Source organism: Gorilla gorilla, chromosome 1, assembly GCF_029281585.2.
Source record: "Gorilla gorilla gorilla isolate KB3781 chromosome 1, NHGRI_mGorGor1-v2.1_pri, whole genome shotgun sequence".
NCBI lineage: Eukaryota > Metazoa > Chordata > Mammalia > Primates > Hominidae > Gorilla > Gorilla gorilla.
Window position 1 is genome coordinate 171290208 of NC_073224.2, and position 15487 is coordinate 171305694.

General features: G+C 38.7%; 1 long non-coding RNA gene across 1 annotated transcript; it reads right to left on the reverse strand.

Moving 5' to 3' along the window:
• Nucleotides 1–264: 264 nt before the first annotated feature.
• On the reverse strand, nt 265–12378 carry LOC129524594 (uncharacterized). The gene is made up of 3 exons (XR_008668451.1): nt 12303–12378; nt 11746–11800; nt 265–384 (listed from the first exon to the last, which is right to left on the reverse strand). It is a non-coding gene; the product is annotated as an uncharacterized lncRNA (long non-coding RNA).
• Between the last annotated feature and the right edge of the window lie 3109 nt (nt 12379–15487).

Genomic DNA, 15487 nt, shown 5'->3' on the forward strand with positions numbered 1-15487 from the left:
ATACACAATATTTGTTATGAAATATAAATAAAACTATAAATACAAATAATGTGTTTGTCAAAACTCAGTCCAAGGACTCTCTGTAGCTGAATCACCTGGGGCCCTTCTTCAGCAGACAGATTTCTGAGCCCAGGCTTTTTAAATCAAAAACTCTATGTCAGGAGGTGGGTCCCAGGGGTGCATATTTTTAAAAGCTCACTAAGCAATTTTATGCACACCAAAATTTGAGAATTATTCCCACATAGCATCTCTAAGTACCTTAGGCAATTCAGTCCATTGCTCATCTTCCACCTTGTCATTTTCCCCTTGAAAGCTGGAACGTGCTTTGAGGACACAGGCCAATTCAGCAACACAGACCCAGAGCCTCTTGCGGAGAGGCACTGCCTGTAATATTTGGGAGGAAACCTTGTCAGAAACTTACACTTGAAGTTAAAAGCAGTTCACATATTTATGGGTTACAGTGTGACATTTGGATATTTGTATACAATGTGTAATAATTAAATTAGGGTAATTAGCATATCAGTCACCTCAAACCTTTATCATTCCTTTGTGTTATAACCTTCAAAATCCTCTCTTCCAGCTATTTGAAAAATTATTGTGTCAGTTTTACATAAATACATTTTTTTAAATAAGTAAATAAGCAGCTCACCGAAACAAAAGTAATTATAGACAACCTCCCAGGCTTTTAAGCAGATGCTTTTGCATATAAAAGGTGAAAGTTGAGGCAATAAAACCTAGAGAAAAAAATATAACAATAATTCCAGGTTGCTTCTGAGGAATACAATTTGCTTAATTAACTGAGGTTTCATAGCCTCCTGGAGGCTTGAATTCATGGGTATCACTCCAGACACTAAGGCAACTCAGGAAATAATGGTAGGCACGATTTGCCTGCCATCTGGATCCCCTTGCCTTGATCTACATTCAGCTTCCCCCAACCCCTCAACTATCTCCTGCTCTTTTCTGAAGTCCACCTCTCCATTCCCAGTTCTCCCTCCCCACAGCCCAGGTTGCTTATCTGGGCACATTCTCAGGCAGACTGTCCCCTAACAACAGAAAGGCATGATGTTCTATGGAAAGGCTCGTCTTGCTGTCAGGAGCTTTTTCTTCTACTCCTTTCTCCACTGAACCCCCAACACCACTCTCCAGGCCTTTGGACTCCTCAAATACATCTGTTCATCTATCCAGCCCTCAGTTTCTTCCCATGTAACAGAAAGCTGAGTTAGATTATCTCTAAGTCTCTTTAGTCAATAAAATAGTTTTAATCTTACAAAATGAATCAGAAAGAAGCTTTGGATCTATTGCTGAATTACTTTTTTGCTAGTTTCATTTGTAAACCTGAAAAATTCAACTCACTTTGCCTCAATCTCTTACCAGTCAGATTGAACTAGGAATACATTGGCAGACTGCCTCACATTTACCCTACCAACTCTTGACGACTGACTGCTTTCAAGGTCAATGTGAGCCCATCCATGCCTCAAGGCTTTGCTTGCTTTCTACCCAACTTACTTTGTAGGCGTGGGAGATGGGGGAGCACAGACCCATTTCCTTGCAATGTCCCAGGACTCCATAATCCCAAGTGAGGAGAACAGAGCGGTATCGTTTAGTGGGTTGCAAATTCCTGGCACCAGCTCTGGAATAAGGGAATTGGTGTTGCTGACTACAATATGCTCAATCTCCCCTTAGCTGGGACAGTTACTATACCCCTGGTTCTTGACGAATAACTAGGTAATAGCAATCAAGGGCCTCTACACCAGTAAGCCTACACGTATATTTTAACATAGTGGTGAAGTCCAGGATTTAGAGTTAGAACTTGGTTCAAATTTAGGCTTTTTCACTTACTTGCATGATTTACCTGACTGCTTAGAGTCTGAGTTTCCTCCTTTGTAAAATAGAGTAATCCTTCCTTAGAATTACAAGGGAATTACATGAGATTATATACATAAATCACTAGCAGGGTAAGGAGAAAATAACAATTGTTAAATAAAAAGAGGGTTAAAAACTATCATTTTGCTCATCATAAAAAAGGACTAAGCTAGGCTCTTTGTTCCAAAATGTCAAATCCCTAGGATTAAGTTGACCTAAACATTATAACTATTTTCAGCAAGGAGGTATCTTAACACTTCAAAGAACAACCCCCATCTGAAAGTGCAAGGTCTGCTGAATGGAAGGTACACCTAAAACCCTGATGTGGACATTCTGTGCTTGGTTTGTGTGTCTTTAACAGGGAGAGCAGTACTTTTCTCTTAATGAGCTCTTCCACAGTCTGGGGACACTGGGGGACCATTAGACTTTTCCTCTGCAAAGTGAACAAGGCTTGCGGTTCCATAGTAACCATAGCTGAATAATTCAAACTGAGAAGCTTACAAAATGACAATTTACCTAAGGATGTTTCTATGGCCCCTTATGCTATAATCCTAATGAAAGGGCTTCTCATCAAGGCTGTTATTATTCCAGGAAAAAAAAAAAAACCACACACTCATATGCACACAAATACACACACATACACACCCTATTTCCAGTATTTTCTCAGTAGAGTACTACTAAAAAAAAGAATATTTATAAGTAAGCAGTGTTAACTTCCCTCCCAATACTTGAAATAGAGCTTCATTTTTGAATTACAACACATCTGAGGCATAACTAGAGAGAGACAGAGGAACCACTGCAATCAGCAGAATCACTGATTATACTTGTAATGACTGTCAGAAATGTACCTGTGGGCAAAAAGGGATTCACATTAACACAAAACACACACAGCCACTATCCACTTGCTTTCTGCTGGAAAGGCATATCCACAAACCTCATGAACCAGAATCACCTGGAGAAATTTTTTTTTTAATTACAGATTTGAACCTGATATCCCTAGAATTTCCCTCCTTTTTTGTTTTTTATTCAATCCTTAATTTGAAACCCTTAGAATTTCTCATTCTGTGTATCTGAGACAGAGCCCAGGAAGCAGTATTGTTTTTTAGAGCTCCTCTTGGATGATGTGTAATAAGATTTGGCAGTCATTGCTTCCCTAATCTGGTTATACATTGCACTGCCTGAACTAGGAATGACTTCCAGGTTAGGAAGAATCCACTCTGAATCCACAGTGTCTTCCATTAAAATATGTCCCTAAAGCATGGATGGAGAAAATGCATCTACATATCAAAAATTTTCACGTTAAATGCTAAGATTCATTCAAAGTCCATTCTTAAAATTTGAAATAATCAGAATTCAATTTTCTGGATCACTTGATAAACCAGAATTTATTCCTTTAAGAAAAAGAGGCAAAACATTAAATATAAAAACATATAAGGATTCCATTGTAAAGAAATCAGCTTTGGAGGTATGGTCCGGGTTTTTGTGGCACTCACTTTCAGCTCTTAGTGTGAGGGATTATCAATTCATTAGCATGTTGACCCTAGGGCACTGCAGGACTCTGAATCTTCAAAGCAGTGTTCAGTTACGTTTACCTCACCTTGCTAATTGTTAGGCCTGAAATATCAACACTCCTCTCTATGGCAGACAGCCTTGGACTCCCAGTCTTTCAGAATGCCCAACACCAAGAATGAACCTCCTGTGCCTGAGGTGGTTTAAAAGATGAAATACATAGGCCACCGACAGAGTAATCAGAACAGTGGTACAAATATAGAGCTAAGGTTCTTTCTACCACTTCAAAAAATTAGGGCTGGATTGTTTATTGGTGATAAAATAGAGTAACTACAAGGAGATTTGGGATACATTTTGATATAGAAGTTGTATTCATGATTAATTGGTCATGACAAAACAGGATTTTAGAATAAGAGCACAGGAAAAGGTAATAGAATTGACTTGAAGGTCAGCTGTTAGTAATTGACACCAATCTAGTCTGTGTCAGGTGCTATGCTACTTAGGGAAGAGAGGAAAACAGATTAGATAGTTGGCAACATAGCTAGTCTTCTAGTTAAATCTTAGTTATTCATAAGACACGAAGGAGGTCTCTGTCAGATCCTTTACCCCCTCCTCTAATTTTATTCACACATTATAAAGTAGCTGTTTTAATCTCTGTTTTACAGATGAGAAAACTGAGGCTCAAAGGCATTCAGTAACTTTCCCATCATCAAAACACAAGTAACTAGCAAAAATGGAACTAGAGCACTTCTCTTGGTTCCTCAGACACCTTCATGTCTTTCTCTCTTGATACATTTTTTTCTTGATTCTATTAGTAAAATGTGATTGTAGCTTCATTCAGTGACTATTTTCTAATGATTTTTCTCTTTTACTAATCCATGAGTGTCATGGGGACAGAGATCTTGTCTGTTTTATTCTCTACTCCTTACCTAGAACCCAGCGCAACACTTAGCCTATAATAACCTCTCAATGAATATTTGCTGAATGAATGAATAAAGGCCCACTGACTCCATAGAAAGAAGATGCTTTCTTCTCTGACGTTCCATTCTCTTCCATAACCCATTCCCACCCTTAGGATCTCCAAATAACCCATCTAGTTTCATTCTTAATGCATCTTTATTTTATTTTATTTTTGTTTTGTGTTATTATTTTATTTTATTGAGATGGAGACTTGCTCTGTCGTCCAGCCTGGAGTGCAGTGGTACAGTCTCAGCTCACTGCAACCTCCACCTCCTGGGCTCAAGCAATTCTCCTGCCTCAGCCTCTTGAGTAGGTAGGACTACAGGCGCCCACCACCATGCCAGGCTAATTTTTGAATTTTTAGTAGAGACAGGGTTTCACCATATTGGCCAGGCTGGTCTCAAACTCCTGACCTCAAGTGATCCGCCCACCTCAGCCTCCCAAAGTGCTAGGATTACAGGCATGAGCCACTGCGCTCGGCCCTAAGTCCATCTTTATTATCAGCAAGTTGGAGAAAATTATTCAGGTTTGCTTTTCATTTTTCATTTGATCTTTTTAGTACTGTGTAAATAAAACTCTAAAGACATATAAAGAACTAGATTGTTTCTGAATTTTCCTGGTTAAGATGTAAAACCATGGAAGACCTGGAGAGAACTACTTCAGGCAATATGTGGTAAGAAGCTGACCATAGAACCATGGTCTAGACAAAGGAGTACCCTGACATGTAGATCTTTTAGTCTTCCCCAAAAGCACTTCCTCTAGAATTCATTCTTTGAATCCCCCTCTTTCCCTAGTTGGATATATATGTCTACCTACAAATAGCTTCTAAATTTTTTCTCCCTCTATTTTTTAAATCATATTTATACAGAAGATGCTTTTTCTTCCTTTTTAGGGCTTCTGAAGATCTCTTCCAGGAAGCAGATGAGGAGTTTCCATTGCATAGCTCCTCTGCCAGCTCATTTCAGTTTGAATTCCTCCTCCTCATACTGCAGCATTTTTGTTGTCTTCGTGAAAATGCTATTTGGGGTTCTTATTCAGGTTTTCTACCTCTGTGTTTCAAGGATAGTATCTTTACACTTACGCTTGATATGCAGACTTTGCACATTTTTCATCTCGCACTCGACCCCAGGTGAATCAGTGGACAAAAATATATTTGGACATCTTATTTCCCTTAGTTACAATCAGAATAGCTAGTTAATCCATCTATATTGGCTTTGAAGGTTTTGGCATTTGTTGAATAATAGAAATTTGGGTAAGGACAGTAAGGAATCTAAAGATTTGACTGAACTATTCTTAACACTTTATATGCTATCATACACTCACAATCCATCTCTTAAATACTTTGTTTCCTTAGAAGATTTGAGAAGCTAATTTTTACCTTTCTGTTTTTAAATCACATATGTTCATATTTTCAAATGCATTCTCTCAAGTTGCTTGCATAATTGAATGTTCTAATATGTATTTGTGCAAAACATATTCACCATTTAAAAGGGCATTTGGATGTGTAGAACAGTTGCTTTAATTTTTGCACAACAATGAAAATCAACAAAGTATGATTTTAAACTGAATAGTATACATTTTTTATAATATTTACTGAGAAAATTAAAACTTTGGTACTCCTGTGAAATGATAAAAGATACTTTCAAGAATCTTTATTCAGGGCTTCTATGTGCCAGACATTATCCTAGGTGCCAGAGACACAAAGATGAATAATAGCAAACTTCTGTGCTTAAAGTACACATTAATGCAGAAAGATAGAACCTTGCTCTAATAATTGACATACAACCTGATATAGGCTGTGATTGAGGTATGAAAAATATAGAAAATTCCATGTTCATCTGAAATTAGCTGTCTTCAAAATGAACAGGATCCTAGACTTCAGATATTTCTCCCATAGTACTTTTTCTCCTTTAACCAAATACTGTCCTAGGAAGACAGTATTTGGGTGGCAGAAGTGTTGCCTAAGGGGAAGATAACTTAGCCAACTTTTTCATTCTATTTCACAGTTGTATCAAACTATTAGTAAACACCCATTAGGATTAATTCAAAGCAAGGGAGTGGGAATAAATGAAATCATGGTGAAGAAGACAAATGTTGTAAATTCTAAAATCTTAAGAAAATTATTAATCCTCACAGAAAAATCCAGGCAATTCAAAACCTCACAATGGCATACACACAGATGCTACAGTTGATGCGTCTTTACATGGGACTGTGACAAGGTAGGAAAAGGAAAACTGCTCAAAATTGAAAGTATAAATATAGAAAAGGAAGGCTGCTGGAGGGGGCGAGAAGGAAGAGAGACTGTGGTGTCCTAAGAGGATAAGGTTTGCATTAGACAATATGCAAGTCAACAAGAATAGAACTAAGGGAAAACAATACTTAGTCTGTCATGAGAGTCCTAAAAAAAAGCCCAGGCATGGAAAAAGTAAAAACAAGAGTATCTGTGCCAGTGCTGGACTAAGATGGGAATGAACCAGAAGAAGAAGGCAGAGAAAATGCTCCCATTTTCCCAGAAGCATTGTCATTCTTTCTTTAAGGTGTAAAACTTATTAGAGCACACATCTTTTGAGGTCACATTTTATGTGAAACTCTCTACTAGTTACTACGGGATAGGGAGGGAGGGAAGAGGAGGGTTTGCGGTGGACGGCAGGTATAACATTCCAAAGGAAATGGCCCCCTTGCTGGGTGCACTATTATTGGCAAAATTTGCTGCACTCTGATTGAGATGATTGGCGATTGCTAGCTTTGAGGTCTGCAGAAGGTTTATAGCCCTCCATTTGTACTGTAATTCACTCTTACAGCACTTCCAACAAACCCTGTATTTCACTCTCCAACTACTCTGGTTTGACCTAGAGCCCAGGAATAAATTCAATTATGGTGGCTGTTTAACTTGCTGGTCATTTCTTTCCATCCTCCCTGGTCCATGGCAGCCTTCGTGTCAAATCCCAATCTGACTATTAAGGAAATCAGCATCTCCCTTTGCAGTGGCTGATGGTGTCAATCTAGGAAAGCTAAAGACTACAGCAGAAGAGAACAAGTGACAGGGCAGAATTTCAGAAAAGTTCAGCAGTCATTCAACTGTCAACCTCCTTTATAGAAAATCAAAAATGACAATCAATTCCTGAGAAAGGGTATAATTTCCCAAACCAGATAAAAAGACAATGCCAAACTGAAGAACTACAGTAAAATCTCAGGAGGGTTTCTCTGTCTCTCTGTCTCTCTGTCTCTCTGTCTCTCTGTCTCTCTGTCTCTCTGTCTCTCTCTCTCTCTCCCTCCTTTCTCCTCTCTCTCTCCTTTCCTCTCTCTCTCTCCTGCCAAGAATTTTCTCACATCAAGCTACTGCTATGGGTTGCAAGTGAATGAGTTGAAAGTAGCTTTTAATTAAAATGAGAGGGTAAAAAAGGGAGGTTTTCTTTGTTGTCCCCCAACTCCTTCCCATGTTTCAATGTTCCAGGTCTGCAGGACAGCCTGGCTGTCAGCCACTCTGCTATATCTTTGATAACCTCCCTGCAGCCCCAAGCTGTTAATGTTTCTATAGTAGCAGCACCATATTGTACTTTATAAAATTGTTTGTCTTCCCTAAAGACCTTGTGTCAGTGAGGGTTGGGGACAACCTTTTATCTCTATATCTTCAGGTCCTGGCACAATGCTTGGTATAAAGTAAACTGGCAACAAGTATTTGCTGTATGAAGTAAGTGAGGCTTTTCATGTTCTACCAAAACAGAAAAAGGATATTCTCTCAAAATTCTCATTTATATTCATTTGTAGATCAAAGCTGTTAAGTAACAATTTGGGGAATAATGGAAAGAGATGGCCTTTCAATCAATACCACCTGAGTACTTAGCCTGGATTCAGATTATAACCTGGCTACCTCTGGGTAAGTTCCATAATGTCTCAGAGTCTGAGTTTTCTCATATGGAAAATTGGGAAGATGACATTTAGTCATATGGTGATTATGACAATTAAGTACATAATGTACAGAAAGCATTTGGGACACAATATCGAGCACATAGTAAGCACTACAGAAATGTTAACCAATATCAAAATGCCCAGAGCAGTACCTGGCACGGGGGAGGAGCTGAATAAATGGTAGTTTATTCCCACATAGATTTACTTATATGGGTGTGCTGAAGACAAAAAATGTTGTCTTTTAAAAATGTGCATCAGACTGGGGGAAATAAGATATTTTCTCTACAAAGAAAATATAAACTGGTGATAAATGCTGTGATCCATGCAGAGTGGTCTGAGAGTCCCATTCTATCACTGATTGCCCAACAAGGTTAGTTTTAATTTGATGCATGAGAAGGAATTTTTTTATAACTTGCTTTGGGGTATTTTAGGCAAAGATTTAGTACAAACCTTAACTCTACTTGTGCCTGTAGAGATTTATATTCTGCTTTTAAAGTCAAATCATTTAGGATCAACTCCATTGCATATATTAGAAAATAAATACCCCATAAATACACTCTCACATCTATCCAGCTCCCCGGAAGCTGGAAATAACCATGAATTTTTGTTGTGCTTTACATTGTCCAGAAATGGCATATATAATAAATAAATAAATAAATATTTGAATGGCAAATCAATACAATATAACCTTGTTATAAGAGACTCTTTCTTGCCTGTTTTAAACAGGCTGTCATAAATACAGAATTGCCATTTCCTTTTGCATACCAATGTAAACTGCAACATGATCTATCCCATGGATGTAAATTTTGAACACGAAGATCAACAAGAAGCCTGATGATACATCATATTCACTTTTTAAATAATCTCCATTTTAAATGAAATATACATCCAATTAAATGACTCCATAAAATATATAAAGGATTTATATGCATATGATCTCTATACTGATAACATAGAAAAGAATTAAAATTTACTCAATGTACAGACAAAAAATAGATTTAATTTTCATTATTGGTGACACCATTTGATAATAACCATAATATATGTTATTTAATGAGTACCTCTAAGATGTTGTCTGTAGCTGTAGACTCATTTATTGCTTACAACAACCTGAAGAGGTAGGCACAGTCACCTCCATTTCACAGGTAAGGAAATTACATTCTTATAAACATTCTGTTTACCATCTGTTCTGGCTTGGTCAACAGGCAAGTTTTATACCAAATCCCACAAATGTAGATTTGAGTTCTTCTCCTGTTCACTGATCAAACATGACCTGTGCACTGTCTTTATCCTCTTCTTCCTGGGGACAACCTTACTATAACACTGAAGCCAACTGAGGTCCAAAGTAGCCAAAACAACACAGCAACTCAAAATATTTTAGGGAAAGAGTGATGGAGTAAGTCGAACCCACTTCACCACCACGCTCTTCCTCATAAAGGTTCATGAAGAAAAAAATAGCTGTGTTCAAATAGCTAACAAACTGGCAACGGAAAGCACATTACGCCTATTCCACTGAATGCCAAATGGAAGAACTATGACCATGGGTACGTGCTATAGAAAGACAGGTTAACCTTAAAGGCAGGTTTTAGCCCTTTCCTTCTAACAGTCAGAGCAATTAGTTCACTTGCTGGCAGTTTAAAAACAGAGACTGATAAACAAACAACAAACAACCAAACCAACACCTGCTTCAATGATGTAGGACTTAAGTATCAGCTTGTTGATTTTACTGGGCAACTTTTAAGGCATCCTCCAACCCAAGGTTCTGTGATATTTCCTTCTATGTTTTGGCATAGGGCTTGGGGAATTCCAACGTTATACTGCACTTTAGGTCAGCAGCTACCTGGTGCTCTCTGTTAATTTAAATTCCTTTAGAAAAATAGCCAAGATGGAAGAAATTTGAGAAGCTACCCCTAGACAGACTCTGAACAATCACTAATTCACAGAATGGCAGTATTTTGCCTACCTGACTTATAAACAGCCATCATTTATTCTTGCAGATGACTTGCTTCCTATTTGTATATTTCTTTCACATACATGAATGTATAAGGTATAAGACTTTTTCTTTCTCCTTTGGCCTCCAGTTCTTTACATCTCTTTATCCTCAAACCCTATCTCAGTGATGCTCAGGTCCATCTGGCCCTTTATTCATTTGGAGTGCATTATCCAACATTTCAGAAGATCCTCATTCTCCGGCTCCACCTTTACACCTTTATCCTTCCATGAAGTTCTTACTGCAAACTTTACTGTGGAGAATACCCATGTTGTTCTTAATAGAATTAATAATGATTACGGCCCAAGTACCGTTCTAAGTTCTATCTCATTTAGTTCTTACTACAATTCTGTAAGTATTGTCTTTATCCTTCATTTGAGGGGAAAGATAAAGGAAACTGAGGCTCAGAGTGGTGGAGTGACATGCACAAGATCTCAATGTTAGTGACAGTGTGAGGGTCTGCTCCCAGGGCACTCTTCATCACTATGGCACCCTGTTTTGCTCCACATGCCTTCAACCTACCCTTTTCCACCATGAATATCTCTCTGTCTTGGTTTTCTCTCTCTCATTTCTTCCTGTTGTCTGGTCTTCCTTCCAAAGTTTTCTCCTCCCACTGCCTTAATGACATGTCTCATGTCTGTGTTTTCTGTATACATCCATCTTTGATCTTTTCCATTTTCAGTCTCACTTTGTCCTGGCCCATTGCTCTCTTCCAACAACTTTGCTTAGATCTCTACAATTTACTGCCAACATTCCAGAAATCATATTGGGAAGGAATTACCTCTGTTTCTTTGGCATCATCTCCTGGCCTGAAACTGTTGGCATCTATTAGAATTTGCTCCCCACCCTACTTCACAGCACTGCTAAATTTATTCTTAATCTATCTCCCTTTCCTAAGTGGGCTTCTTTATCACTGCCTTGATGCTGTCAGCCCTGTTCACTAGCAATGTCTTTGACAACTCCCTCAGCCCTCCTATTCCATTACTCTCCTTGTCCCTAGGTCTACTTCTACTTTTCAGATCTCTCCTATCTCCTTCTCAAGCTCTTTGTCCTCTCATCATCATCTAAAAATAACCATTCCCCAAGGCTCTGTCCTTGACTTTCTTTTCTCCTCTGTTTGTCTTCTTTGCCTCACCAGTCTCACCCACTAAAAGAGTTTAAACTCTCTATGCCATCAAATCTCATTTGTGAAGGTTAGAACCAGCTAGGCCCTTTCTTTATTGTGACTCCTTGACCTCAAATGTGAGGTCTTCAAGTATGTCAGGCATAGTGAAATGAGGAAGAGTGGATTCCCTAATTAATAATAGGTCTTTCCAGAACTAAAAAAGAAAACAATAGCATTGAGGAGAGCCAAAAGAGAAAGAAGAGTCCCTGAGGAAAAGCTCTAGTGAGAGAGAGATGGATACAGATGAAATATAAAACAATATGTAGCCCCAAAACCATTTTCTGGGAAATCAAGAGAGTAGCAAGATTTTAGTCAACTTTTGCAGCTCAAAAGTTTTTGATCTACTCACCAAAAACTCGTAGTGATTATCTGAGGAAAGCGTGAAAACCTCCAAATCCATTAATCTACACAAAAATTTTAATAAAGTTGGAAATAATTAGAGAAAAGGTAGGGAAAGCTCAGCTAAAAAGTGTTTGGGTGTATTACAAGAATAATGATAATAATAAAAACGATGCTGCATATATTAATAGTACTTGGAAGTTGATATATGTATATTATGCATACACATACAATAATATATACATTATATTTCTTTTTCTTTATGTAACATGTATATTATATACAATCTACTTATATATATTTGTTATTTTGAAAAGTTGTAATACTGCAAGGAAGTTTTATTTATTCTATTAACATATAAGGAAAATGAGTCTTAGAGAGTTCATGTGGCTGACAAGTAGTAGAACTGAAATTTAAAACAAGATTCTCTGTTTCCAAAGCTATTTCCATTATGACAAAAACACTTAAATGCGAATTCAAGAGTCAAAGTGTATTTTAAAGAAAGGCAGGCCAAGGATAAATGGAAATACTAAATAATAAAAAACACAGACTAGGCAAATAACTCACTCTGTCATAGGTCTTAGGCCTTCTGATTTTCAGAGCCACTTCTCACTCTTCTATTCTTCTTCTCTTTCATATTTAAGAAATACACAAGTAGATACATGCTTTCTAACATGGGGCAGAAGAGATTAAAGAAATTTAGGACATGTATTTAGAAAACTAAAGACATGCTGTGATTTATCAATGGTCATAATTCCTTTATTTTAAAGACATGATTATTGTCTTTAAAGACAATAATTATATCTTATTCAAACATTTGTTAATACAACAAATATTTATTAAGCACCTGTCCTAGGCAGAAAAAAAATACAATATTGACAAAATCAGGTACTTGCCCTCATGACACTTATATCCATCTTGTTTACATTCCTCAGACATTACAGTCTTCAAAAATCATTCTCAGAAGCCACCTGTTTTAGCTCAAAACAAGACAGGTAGATCTGCTTTCATGTCCTAACATTCTGTGAAAAAAAATCTTTCACTGTGTTCCATGTGTAAGTGTTAGAATTATGTGAACTCTTTTCCTTCCAAATTATAATTAACTTGAAGTTAGGGCCACAACTTATTAAATTTGTACCCCAAGTTCATTCCACAATGACGGGCACATGAGAGAAGGCCAATAAATCTTTTAAAAATTGTTGAAAAGAAAAATTATTAGAGTTTTATTTTCAGAAATACAGTATGCTAAGGACCTGGATAGGTCATCTTGTTGAAATCTATTTAAAATGACAGAAAGTCTTCAAAAATCATCTTTATCTACTAATTAACAAAAACATAAGGAATATTTGGGTTAAAAACAAAGTCAAGCAGGAATCTAGGGAGATAAGATGATTATTTAAAATAGTTTTTGCTCAAGAGTATTTACAAAAACAGGAAATTAAGCCTTGGTTATTCCACCTTATGAAACTTGAGGCATAGGAATAAAAATTCTAAGACCCATTCAAGGTACAGATTTTAAAAGATGATCATCCCACTTTTCAAAAGTAATCACCACTCCCAGGCAGCGATCCAGCCCTGCACTCCCTCCCTCTGCCTTTCATTCCCAGCTGCCAACATCATGGAAGCTTTGAAGCTCGGTAAAGAAGAGAAATCCATTGAGAACAGTCTGTAAAGGTCCGTACTGCTATTTACATCCAGACTTTGGAAGGGAAAGAAAGAGAAAGAAGGGTGGAGCCAAGATGGCCAAATAGGAACAGCTCCAATCTACAGCTCCCAGTGTGAGCGACACAGAAGACGGGTGATTTCTGCATTTACAACTGAGGTACGGGGTTCATCTCACTGGGGAGTGTCGGAAACTGGGTGCAGGACAGTGGGTGCAGTGCACTGAGCATGAGCTGAAAGAGGGTGAGGCATCACCTCACCCACCCAGGAAGCACAAGGGGTCAGGGAATTCCCTTTCCTAGTCAAAGAAAGGGGTGACAGACGGCACCTGGAAAATTGGGTCACTCTCACCCTAATACTGCGCTTTTCCAATGGTCTTAGCAAACAACACACCAGGAGATTATATCCCGTGCATGGCTTAGAGGGTCCTACACCCACAGAGCCTCGCTCATTGCTACCACAGCAGTCTGAGATCAAACTGCAAGGTGGCAGCGAGGCTGGGGGAGGGGTGCCCGCCATTGCCAAGGCTTGAGTAGGCAAACAAAGTGGCAGGGAAGCTCAAACTGGGTAGATCCTACCACAGCTCAAGGAGGCCTGCCTGCCTCTGTAGACTCCACCTCTGGGGGCAGAGCATAGCCAAACAAAAGGCAGCAGAAACTTCTGCAGACTTAAATGTCCCTGTCTGACAGCTTTGAAGAGAGCAGTGGTTGTCCCAGCATGCAGCTGGAGATCTGAGAACAGATAGACTGCCTCCTCAAGTGGGTCCCTGACCCCCCAAGTAGCCTAACTGGGAGGCACCCCCCAGTAGGGGCAGACTGACACCTCACACGGGCAGGTACTCCTCTGAGACAAAACTTCCAGAGGAACAATCAGGCAGCAACATTTGCTGTTCACCAATATCCGCTGTTCTGCAGCCTCTGCTGCTGATAACCAGGCAAACAGGGTCTAGAGTGTACCTCCAACAAACTCTGACAGACCTGCAGCTGAGGGTCCTGACTGTTAGAAGGAAAACTAACAAACAGAAAGGACACCCACATCAAAACCCCATCTGTCAGTCACCGTCATCAAAGACCAAAGGTAGATAAAACCACAAAGACGGGGAAAAAACAGAACAGAAAAACTGGAAACTCTAAAAATCAGAGTGCCTCTCCTCCTCCACAGGAACACAGCTCCTCACCAGCAATGGAACAAAGGTGGATGGAGAATGACTTTGATGAGCTGAGAGAAGAAGGCTTCAGATGATCAAACTACACCAAGCTAAAGGAGGAAGTTTGAACCCATGGCAAAGAAGTTAAAAACCTTGAAAAAAAATTAGATGAATGGCTAACTAGAATAACCAATGCAGAGAAGTACTTAAAGGACCTGATGGAGCTGAAAACCGTGGCACGAGAACTACATGACGAATGCACAAGCCTCAGTAGCCCATTCGATCAACTGGAAGAAAGGGTATCAGTGATGGAAGATCAAATGAATGAAATGAAGCGAGAAGAGAAGTTTAGAGAAAAAAGAATAAAAAGAAATGAACAAAGCCTCAAAGAAATATGGGACTATGTGAAAAGACCAAATCTACCTTTGACTGGTGTACCTGAAAGTGACAGAGAGAATGGAACCAAGTTGGAAAACACTCTACAGGATATTATCCAGGAGAACTTCCCCAATCTAGCAAGGCATGCCAATATTCAAATTCAGGAAATACAGAGAATGCCACAAAGATACTCCTCGAGAAGAGCAACTCCAAGACATATAATTGTCAGATTCACCAAAGTTGAAATGAAGGAAAAAATGTTAAGGGCAGCCAGAGAGAAACGTCCGGTTACCCACAAAGGGAAGCTCATCAGACTAACAGCTGGTCTCTCACCAGAAACTCTACAAGCCAGAAGAGAATGGGGGCTAATATTCAACATTCTTAAAGAAAAGAATTTTCAACCCAGAATTTCATATCCAGCCAAACTAAGCTTCATAAGTGAAGGAGAAATAAAATCTTTTACAGACAAGTAAATGCTGAGAGATTTTGTCACCACCAGGCCTGCCCTAAAAGAGCTCCTGAAGGAAGCACTAAACATGGAGAGGAACAACCGGTACCAACAACT